Source organism: Triticum dicoccoides, chromosome 3B, assembly GCF_002162155.2.
Source record: "Triticum dicoccoides isolate Atlit2015 ecotype Zavitan chromosome 3B, WEW_v2.0, whole genome shotgun sequence".
Taxonomy (NCBI): domain Eukaryota; kingdom Viridiplantae; phylum Streptophyta; class Magnoliopsida; order Poales; family Poaceae; genus Triticum; species Triticum dicoccoides.
Genome location: NC_041385.1, coordinates 700,511,978 through 700,522,762, shown reverse-complemented (window position 1 = coordinate 700,522,762; position 10,785 = coordinate 700,511,978).

The following is a 10,785-nucleotide window of genomic DNA, read 5'->3' as shown; positions in this document are numbered from 1 at the left end:
AAATAAAGCAACAAAGGAAACAAAAAAAGAGTTTTCAGATTTGAAAACTAATGGCACTAACAGAAAGTTTATAATTTTTCTAAAACTAAAAGCAAAAAGAATTAAAAAATAAAGCAAAAAACAACAAAAACTAAATAATGCAGAAAACAGAACAAAAAAATGAAAAAAAATAAAAATAGCAACAATAAGTATTTTGTTGTAAGTAGAAACAAAATAAAATAAATAAAGCAACCACTACTAGAAAAACCCCTACTAATGGCGCACCTAGTATGTCCATTAATGGCGCATCTGTGGTGTGCCATTAACAGCACGCCATTAGTAATTTTTACTAATGGCGCACCACCTGGTGCACCATTAGTATCTGGTATACTAACGGCGCACCGCGGGTGCGCCATTAGTATAGGCCAGGGTGCGCCATTAGTATGCCTCCCAGGGGCCATGTATACCCAGGTGCTTTGGCATACTAATGGCGCACCACCACTGGATGCGCCATTAGTAACCATGGCATATTAATGGCGCACATACCAGTGATGCGCCATTAGTATGCTTTGTCATACTAATGGCGCACTGTCATGTGATGCGCCATTAGTATGAATATTAGGTTTTTTTAATTTTTTTATTTTCTGTTTTTTGCACAGGTTACAAAATGTATAATTTGACAAAATATAGACAGCACACATCAACAACAGATTCATCGAATACAATAGAAGAATACAATTCATCATATTAGTCTCCGAATACAATTCATCATATTAGTCTCCGAATTGAAAAGACCGAACAAAGATAGAACATTATATTACAAGTCTCGAGACCGCGAGTAGCGAGTTTGTCTTCACATTACAAGTCGATATCGATCATCTAAACTACCATCACATAGAAGAGAGCTGCGGTCATCACGATGAGCATCATCACGATGAAACTCGTCTTCATCCGGTTCCTCCAACGCTCCCTCCCCTCTCCCGCTAGATAGCGGGCGTATCTAGATTCGGCCTCGGCCCTAGTGGTGTACCCTTTGTAACTGTTACCGCTGAATCGGTGAACCTGTCTCCGACACTCCTCCCAGTCATCGTAGACTCCGGGAACCTTACCCTTGTACACGACATACGTCGCCATCGCTATGCACTAGCCAAACGAAACGTTAGTACCAATTCACAGACAATACATAAGCAATATATAATTATGCAACAGAACGATCGGAAGAGAAAAGCAAGACATTAATAGCATCGATTACATCTAAGTTGAATGACTCTCGAAACCAAAGAGACATACTACAAGTTCATTAAAGTTTAATTACAACATGAGCCAATCGATGTTTCAGAACTAGACACATCATCACTGCTTTCGACTCGACTCAAGGGACCGGAGCGTGGATGAAGCCGCCGTCTATCGTGGGAGTCATGAAATAACGGTCGTTGTCAGCCTGCATTTGTAGCATTGTGTCGATGTCACTGTTGGACGGTTGATTTCTGAGGTAGAACTGCCCTGAGGTACGAAGGACATCTTGATGGATGATTTCCGCAAACTCCGACTGGATGCGAAAGAATTCTTGTCAGAGGTCCGCGTCCTGGATTGCCGACACGCTCGCGGCCCAATCTTTGAGTTTACTCGGTAGAAGAAGTTGATGATGGTCCCGTACGATCGCCCGCATGTGATGGATGGCGTAGTAGGCACCCTTCTGACCGCCAGGCGGCTGCTTGACGCAGCAGAACATCGTATTGTGGGAGAACACGTGCTTGCCGTACTTACGAATAGGCCTGGTGAAGGTGCCTCCAGATTTGGCGTAGCCGGGGAGAACATCATCAAGAACGTTCTTGACATTTGTGTAGTCTACGCTCAACTGACGGTCCGGGTTGAAATACGTGGCCATGGAATATTTGGGGCTTAGGAGGATGAGCGTGCAACGTGTGTCACTGTAGAAAACACGGAATGTTAAAAGAAAAACGATCGAAATGTAAGAATTCATATGTTACGGGCCGGTTGAGGGGAGGACTTACTCAGGAAAGTAAGGCACGAGGAAGTTATCCTTATCTTGGTTTGCCAGAATGACGCCTTCGAGGTAAGAACTCGCGACTTGCCGGTCCCCAGCGCTGCCCAAGATCTTGGCACGCATGTAGAACGGGTCGACTATCACGATGTCCGGGGTCTTGTCGCGAATGATCCGCATCTCCATACTCAGCGAAAATAGCCGAACGAAGGTGTAGTGCAGCGGATGAAGGTTCAACATAGCGTGGATGTCATCAAAACGTAGGACGATCGTACGCCCGATGGAGTTATCCACAAAGCCCTTGCCCTCTGGCACCTTGGCCGTGAAAACTGGGTATGCCACATCCTTCTCCCTGAGACGCCACTTCTCTAAAGAAAGAACACTATCATGCAGACTCCGCATAGCACCGGTTGCAGCATTGAGCATATTTGTCGGTAGCATTGCCCTACCCGCCAGATGCACCCTCCTCGAGATATCCTGCGGTGAAGGTGGCCCGTCCTGAGCACGGATCGTACTCGGTGCCGGCTGGCTCGCACCCTTCTTAGTCTTTCTTTTGCGTGCCTTCTTCTTCTCCTGTAATGGGACCGAGTTCTGCTCACAGACCGCCTTCTTGAGTGTGTTGGGGCTGATAATATTTCGCACCTCGCCTATCTGAGGCTCGGTGAAGTCGGCAGCTGGAGGCGTCTCCTGAGAGCTGAACGTCAGACGGCGCCTGTTGCAACTTGGCTTCTCCGCGGTACCAGCTAGATCGCACACGTCTTTTGTTGGGTTTGGTTCTTGAGAAGGAGGCCCCATGAAGTCGCCATCGTACCCATGTTCGGCAAAGTACTGATCGACGTTGCCAAATGTATAATCTTCGTCGTCGTCGTCGTTCTGATCCTGTGCCATATGCATGTTTGGATCCAGTGGCATAGGGATGTCCGGCACCGTTACGGCGGTCTTGCCATGGGGCCGACTTGGCGCCGGCACGACTGGCGGTGTTGTCTTTGGGGTGGTGTCCCCCGCCCCCAAACGAATCTGGCTCTTCGGCCAAAGCAGGGGCCAGCTCAGGCAGGCGCTAAGGGTCATCACGTCTTCATCGTCGGCCCCGACGGGTCGAATCGGAGGTAACAAGTCGTCGCAGCCTGGCAGCACCCGAACCAGTTGAACCCTAAACAAGTTGGGTGGCATCTGGGTACCGTGGAACAAGGGGTTGCCCGGTTGAACGATTTTGTCCTTGGCGACATCGACCAACTCGTTGTTCACGAAGTGGAGGAGAGTGCACGGAACGTCGGCGGCTCCCTACGAAAACATGTAGGGCGTCAGGGATGCCCAGTCAAAGGCAAGGAGATGAAGTCCTCGGCCGAGAGAGGCTAAATTAGTTACCGTGATGATGGCGTCGAGCTCAGCTAATGTCGACGCACCGCCAACGGCGGGCGTGCAGTTGACGGAGGTGCCGCTTGCTGCAGAGGTGCCGGCCGGCGTACACCCGGGTGCATTAAGCTCCCGTGCCGGCATCGGAGACACCAATGTCGCCTCCGCCGGAGGCACCAATGGCCCCGCCATCGCATTATGCGAGTTGCTAGCCGTGAAGCTAGGAATCGAGGGCGGCACCTGTTGGTCGCCCGCAATCCACGCACTCAACCCCGAGATCAAGGTAGGCACAAGGGCGGTGATCGTCGCTCCGAGTCGTTGTTCCACTTGCTCTTGGACAATCTCCGGAATCCGCGCCACCTGTGCCTTGAGTTCTTGAACCTCTCGCGCCTGGCTTTCCGAGCTGGTCTTTTTCTCCTTCCGCACACCAGCGGAATAGTATGACCCCCATTTTGTCGACAAGCCTTTGCCGGCCACACGACCAACTAACGTCGGCTTACTGAGCTTATCCTTGTTCTTCATTACATTCAACCCCCTATTTAGAGTGGTGTCCCAAGGGTTGCTCTTAGTCGACCCCGCGCTACTGCTTTTAGTCGCCTGCGGAAGGAATGTGAACCATTTAGAAATTTGGCTTCATTAATTCGAATGCAACCATATGGAGCTAATTACGCGGGGGTGTATTCCTTACCAGAACAAGCTCAAGCTGCCTGGTCTTCGGATCCGTGGTAAGCTCCTTTGTTTTCGGGTCCTTCTTGTACCGGGCCCTGACAAAGTTCCTGGTCTGCTTGTCACCGTATTTATCGAAGAGGGGCGGTAGGCCTTGCTCGGCACGGTCCGCCTCCTCCTTGTCCCATATAGGCTCCGCCACTCTGTAACCGCCGGGACCGAGTGTGTGTTCCCCTATGTTCAGCTCCCGCATTTGTTTCCCCCACTCACTTGATTGGGAGCTTGCGGTGCTCGAGCAATTGATCTTGAAGTCGTTGTAGTCATCTTCGGTGATCGAAGGGTTTTTCTCCTTGATCTTCTGATAACTCTCACCTTTCTCGATCATTCTCTTCACATTGCTTTTCCAAGTAGACAGGGCCTTGCTCATCTTCGTGAGGGCAGCATTGTTCACTTTATTCCCTTTGAGGCTTGTGTTTTCAAATTCAGCGGGGAACTTGTATCATTCGTGCAGCTTCGTGAAGAGGAGGTTGCGCAAATTCCCTCGGTCAGGATGCCTCAGGTTCTCGGTGTTGATCGAGACGGTGCTCCGGACAATGCACCCGAGCTGAAGCGAGTACCCCTTGACTATTCGTTCGGGCGCCGTTGGATTCCCGTTGGAGTCCACTTTAGTAACTTCCTCCTTGAGGGTGCGGAGCACGATCGGGCGCCGGTCCTTCCGTTGCCTCTTCGGTTGGCTGCCATCTGTGCGTGTGCCACCATCATCAGTAGTGGCATCCTTGGCAGCACCATCAGTGGTGGCATCAGTGTGGTCATCCTCGGCGGCACCATCCGTGGTCTCAGGATCGGTGGGGAAGGCGGCGGCCTCATACAAGTGAGGTTGTTCCTCCATCTCCTGGGATAGCTCCCAGAATGCCTTGCCGCCCGAACCCCTGGCCTCATTGTTGTGGGCCATGTTTCTCTCTAAATAGAAACAAAGTTTGGTCAAAAAGTTGGTTATTGTCAAGGAACAAGATCATGGTCTCATCATTTACGGTTTGTCGACACCGAGGCATCCTAAAATCTAAGCTTTTATCATTGAGGGTTTTTCGACGCCGAGGCACCCTAAAAGCCTAACCTTTCATCATTTCGGTTTTTATCGACACCGAGGCACCCTAAAAGCCATGCATTAGTCACAAGTACGCCGGGGCACTTGATCCTACTTAATTAACTACTAAGATACCCCGGCCCATGCATTAGTCACAAGTACCCCATATGTCCTTTTTTTAGCAAAGTCATGCTAAAATTCACGGAAAATTTCAGCATGACCTTTGCTGAAAATAGGACATATGGAGTACCCGAATTTGCCGGAACGGAAGTTAATCGACATTCCGGCAAACTCAAGGGCCTCTCGGGGTACCTGCAAAATCATTATCCCAGGTGGACATGGATGCAATGTCACATGTCAAACTTTTTATGCATTTAAAATGCTGTTTGATACTTATTTGTGTTTAAATATGTTCAAACTTGTTTAAATCATAACAGTAATTTTTTTATAAGACAGTAATAATATTTTAAAAAATATCATCAAACAGTAATGCCGGTGGAGCGGGGGAGGGTGCGGGGGGTCGGTGGCGGCGGTTGAATAGGGGAGGGGTGCGGGGGGTCGGCGGCGGCGGTTGAGTAGGGGAATCGAGGGTGCGGGGGGTCGGCGGCGGCGGCTGGTGGACCGGGGGGTGCTCGGCGGCGAGGGGGACCGGATCTGGCGAGGTGGGATAGCGATCGAGATGGAGGGGGATCGAGATCGAGTGTCCATGAAATTTAAAAATATTCATGATAGTTCAAAAAGTGCCCATGAAATACAATCAAGAAATGAAGGCTACGATTTAAATACAATTGATCTTAGCTAGCTATCTGTTAACAATCTTCTTGCCCTTCTTTTTCGCAAATGGAGTTCTTCTGTGGAACGGACGTCCTTTAGGTAGGGTGGTCCTGCTTCTTCTTGTGGTGTATGCTGCTACTTCGTCATCGTCGTCATGTTCGATCCTCGGGTCGTCGTACTTGTCGAAGTCTTGCTCATTGGCTACTCCATCCATTCCGATGATCTTCCTTTTGCCTCTCCTCACGACAACATGACTGGTCTTTGACGGGTCGGTAATGAAGAAGCATTGGTCCACTTGGGAAGCCAGTACCCATGGCTCATTTTTCGCGGTGACGTTTGCGCCCGCGGTCTTGGATTTGGCTTCGGGTATAACCATGGTGGTGAAATACCGGTCTTCTTTTAGGACGCTCTTGGCCCATCTGACACGGAACATCGGGACCTTCTCTCCAGCGTAGCTCAGCTCCCAGATCTCCTCGATCCTTCCATAGTATCTGTCCTTGTCGTTACCGGTGTAGGATTCCATCGTTACCCCGGAGTTCTGATAACCATCGCTCTTCATGTCCTTAGCCTCGGTGTAGAATGTGTAGCCGCTGATATCGTACGCCTCATAGGTCATCAGGTTGTGCTCGGCGCCCTGTGACAAGGCGAATATGAGTTGTTCTTCCGCGGAAGAATCCTCATGTAAAGGGTACGACAGAAGCTTCTGCTTGAACCAACGCGTGAAACATGAGTTGTGCTCTTTGAGTATATCTCCGTCCGTCCTCTGTTGGCCTCGGTCATTGTACGTCTTCTTAATAAAGGTTTTGTGCTCTACCACCCAAGGATCGACCACGTCTATGTGTTGTAGCGCGACTAGGTTTGCTCTTTCAAAGTCGGCGAGTCGACCCTCGAAGTCGACATGCATTTCGCGGCGACCCTCACGGTGACCCCATCCAGCGAGCCTGCCAAGGTGCCTGTTGACGGGCAGACCAACGGGGTTCTCGATGCCTAGATAATTCGTGCAGTAGGAGATGCACTCTTCGGTCAGAAAGCCCCTGGCTATGCTTCCCTCTGGACGTGACATGTTGCGAACGTATCCTTTGATGACACCATTCATCCTTTCGAATGGCATCATGCTGTGCAGGAACGTCGGCCCGAGTTGGATGATATCCTCCACTATATGGACCAGCAGATGCACCATAACGTCGAAGAATGCGGGCGGGAAGTACATCTCAAGCTCGCATAGTATCACCACGATCTCTTCCTGTAGCCTTCTGAGTTGCCTCACGCCAATCGACTTCCGAGAGATGACTTCGAAGAAGTTGCATAGGCCAAATAGCGTTTCACGGACATGCGCGTCCATGATCCCACGGATTGCAACTGGAAGTATCTGCGTCATCAGCACGTGATAGTCGTGAGACTTCATCCCGCTGAACTTCTGCTTCGCTGGGTCTAGGTATCTGCTTATCTTCCCCGCGTAACCGTATGGAAGTTTTACTCCTAGGAGGCAGGTGAAAAACTGCTCGATCTCCTCCTGGCTTAGAGTGAAGCATGCGGGAGGGTAGTCATTTCCGGTCTTCTTGGCCTTTTTGCCTTTGCGACGACTTTCTGTGTCCTGCTTCGCCTCATCATCATCATCATCATCATATATAGCGTGAAGCTCCTGCCTGATGCCCATTGATTTCAAGTCTGCCCTTGCTTTCGGCCCATCTTTGGTCCTCTCTGGCATGTTGAGCTGGGTACCAAGTAGACTCTCGCACACGTTGTTCGTGATATGCATGACATCAAGGCTGTGAGGCACACGGTGGATCTTCCAGTACGGCAAGTCCCAGAAAACAGACCTCGTTTTCCATACCTTCAGCAGCGGCTCTGGCGCCGTTTGCTTCTTTCCCGGCAGTGGGCAGTCTTTCCAAATTTTCAACAGCTTGTCTATTTCCTCGCCGCTCCTTGTACACGGGCGTTTTCGGGGTTCGGTTTCACCATCGAACAGATCCTTGCGTTTCCTCCACGGGTCATTGTCGCGAAGCCACCTTCGTTCTCCCATGAACACTGTTTTCGAAGACCCGGGATCTCTATCTAGCTGGCGATACGTTGTGTCATCCATGCACCTTACGCATCCAGAAAATCCGTGGACTACCTGCCCCGCAAGATATCCGTAACCGAGATAGTCATGCACCGTCGTGAGCAGTGCGGCTCTCATAGGGAAATATTCTTTCTCGGCGGCGTCCCACGTATTGGCTGGCATTTTCCACATCGTGTCAATCTCCTCTTTCAGCAGCCCCAGATACAGATTGATGTCGTTCCCTGGTTGTTTCGGCCCTTCAATTGGCATACTCATGTGAATGTACTTCCTCTTCATGCACAACCAGGGGGGAAGGTTGTACATCCACACGAACACAGGCCAGGTGCTATGTGTGCTTCTCTGGCTGCCAAACGGATTGACTCCATCGGTGCTCGCGCCCAGCACGATGTTCCTTGGATCGTTCCCAAATTCTGGGTATTCGAAGTTCAACACTTGCCACTGGCTCGCATCCTTAGGGTGACTCAGCATCTTGTCTTTTTTATCTATCTCCGGATCATTTGCGTCATCTTCTCACTTCTTCTCCTCCCTATCCGCGTGCCAACGCAGGAGCTTTGCTACCTTAGGATCCGCAAATACCGCTGCAGACGAGGAGTGATCGGAAAGTACCACACCACTTTTCGAGGAGCTTTCTTCCTCTTCTTGTATCGAGTGACACCGCACACCGGACATATGGTAGACTCCGCGTGCTTGTCCCGATAAATGATGCAATTGTTCATGCACACATGGTATTTCACGTGCGGTAAATCCAGAGGACACACGATTTTCTTCGCCTCCTCCAAACTGGTCGGGCACTTGTTCCCCTTGGGAAGACGTTCGTGCCAGAATGACATGTTCTCGTCGAAGCATGCGTCGGTCATTTTGTGTTTTACCTTCATCTCCAGAGCCATGAGCGTTACTTTCAGGCGGGTATCCTCGGGCCTGGATCCTTCATACAATGGAGTAACCGCGTCTAACTCAAGTTGATCCATCTTGGCTTTCTCTCGGGCGGCAGCTCTTGCGTTATCCGTCTGCTTGAGAAGCAGCTCTTGAATATGAGGGTCCTGCACCCAGCCCATCGATGGTCCAGCGTCGTCTGCTCCGCCGGCATCATCATCATGTCCTGCATCTTCTACATGATGACTGTGTACAGCATCACCGTCGTGATCATCTCCTGGGGATTCTTCGTCTTCTCGCCCCCCTGAGCCGCGGTGGTTGTCTTGCTGCCCTTCCTCATTTCTTGCCCGGCCCCCATGGATGACTTCCTAGTCATCTTCATCACCTTGCCACCGATAGCCATCCATGAAACCACGCAAGAGCAGGTGGTCCCGCACCTGCCCGGAATCCGGGTCCGCAATAAGGCTATTCAGCTTGCATCTTCGACACGAACATCTTATCTCCGTCTCGTTCTTTTGAAGCATCTCGGCCTTCGCGGACCTCAAAAACCTATTCACGATGCCTTCGGTCATCGTGCGGACCATGGTTGCCTGCGGGGTAGAGCAAAACGACATTTTAGAACCAAGAAAAAATTTGGCATGACTTTCCCTAAAAAAAGGACCAAAAAGAATGCTTAATGCCAAAATTCTCGCCGAAACGGAAATGAATCAACATTCCGGCAAAATATTGGCAACTATCGCATTTCAAATACCGGTACACCTCCAAACACAAACACATATGCAACACCACAAACATATGCAACACCACGAACATACATAGATCTAGCTAGGCCATAAAAAGTGCATGTGCACATTGTTGTAGGGAGAACAACATAAATATAGCTTCTCCCCTTACTTACCTAGCAAAACAAGGTAACTTAACCACTTAATTTGAATGAATCTATGGTGGAAATGAGGTGAAAAAGAGGAGGCACCCGAGACAAGGAGGAGGCGGTGGAGAGAATGAAGTGGGGAGAAAGTGAGTGTGGGAGGAGAGGCTATCCAAAATATCTTGTTTCTGCCCACTTACTAATGGCGCACCAGCAACAAATGCGCCATTAGTAATCCAGGTTACTAATGGCGCACCCCCTGGTGGTGCGCCATTAGTACTTTTGCAAAAAAAGGAATAAAAACAATAATAAAAAAATTAACATTAGTGGCGCACCTTCTGGCTGGTGCGCCATTACTAGTTACAACTAGTAATGGCGCACCACCAGTGGATGCGCCATTAGTATATTTGGACAGGTGCACTAGTTCAAAAAAAATTGGTACTAATGGCGCACCGTGGGCAGGGTGCGCCATTAGTAGTTTCAACACTAATGGCGCATCTGGAGGTGGTGCGCCATTAGTATATACTAATGGCGCACCACATGTCTGGTGCGCCATTAGTGTCATTTCCATCTATAGCCCTTTTCCTAGTAGTGAACAAAGAAAACAAAAAAAGAGTTTTCAGATTTGAAAACTAATGGCACCAACAGAAAGTTTATAATTTTTCTAAAACTAAAAGCAAAAAGAATTAAAAAATAAAGCAAAAGACCAAAAGAAAAATAAACCAAAACCAAAATAAACTAAATAAAGCAACAAATAAAACAAAAAAACAAAAAAAATGCCACCTACTGGGCCCCCACGGCCTGAATACGACTAGAAACCCTATGGGCCAGGATTCATGCCCGTGGAAGGCCCAGTAGGCCCACAGGCACAGATGGCAGAGTTAGGCCCGAAAGCCTGCTTTAGAGAGGAGCTCGAGAGGGGAGCCGCACCGCACCTTATAAACTGGTGCGGCTCCCTCTCAACTAGCGAGGTGGGACTAAACATTTGGCGCGGGGCAGCACAAGGCCTTTGGTCCCGGTTGGTGGCACCAACTAGGACTAAAGGGTGCCTTTGGTCCCGGTTGGTGGCACCAACCGGGACTAATGCCCCCCTTTAGTCCCGGTTGGTGTCACCAACCGGG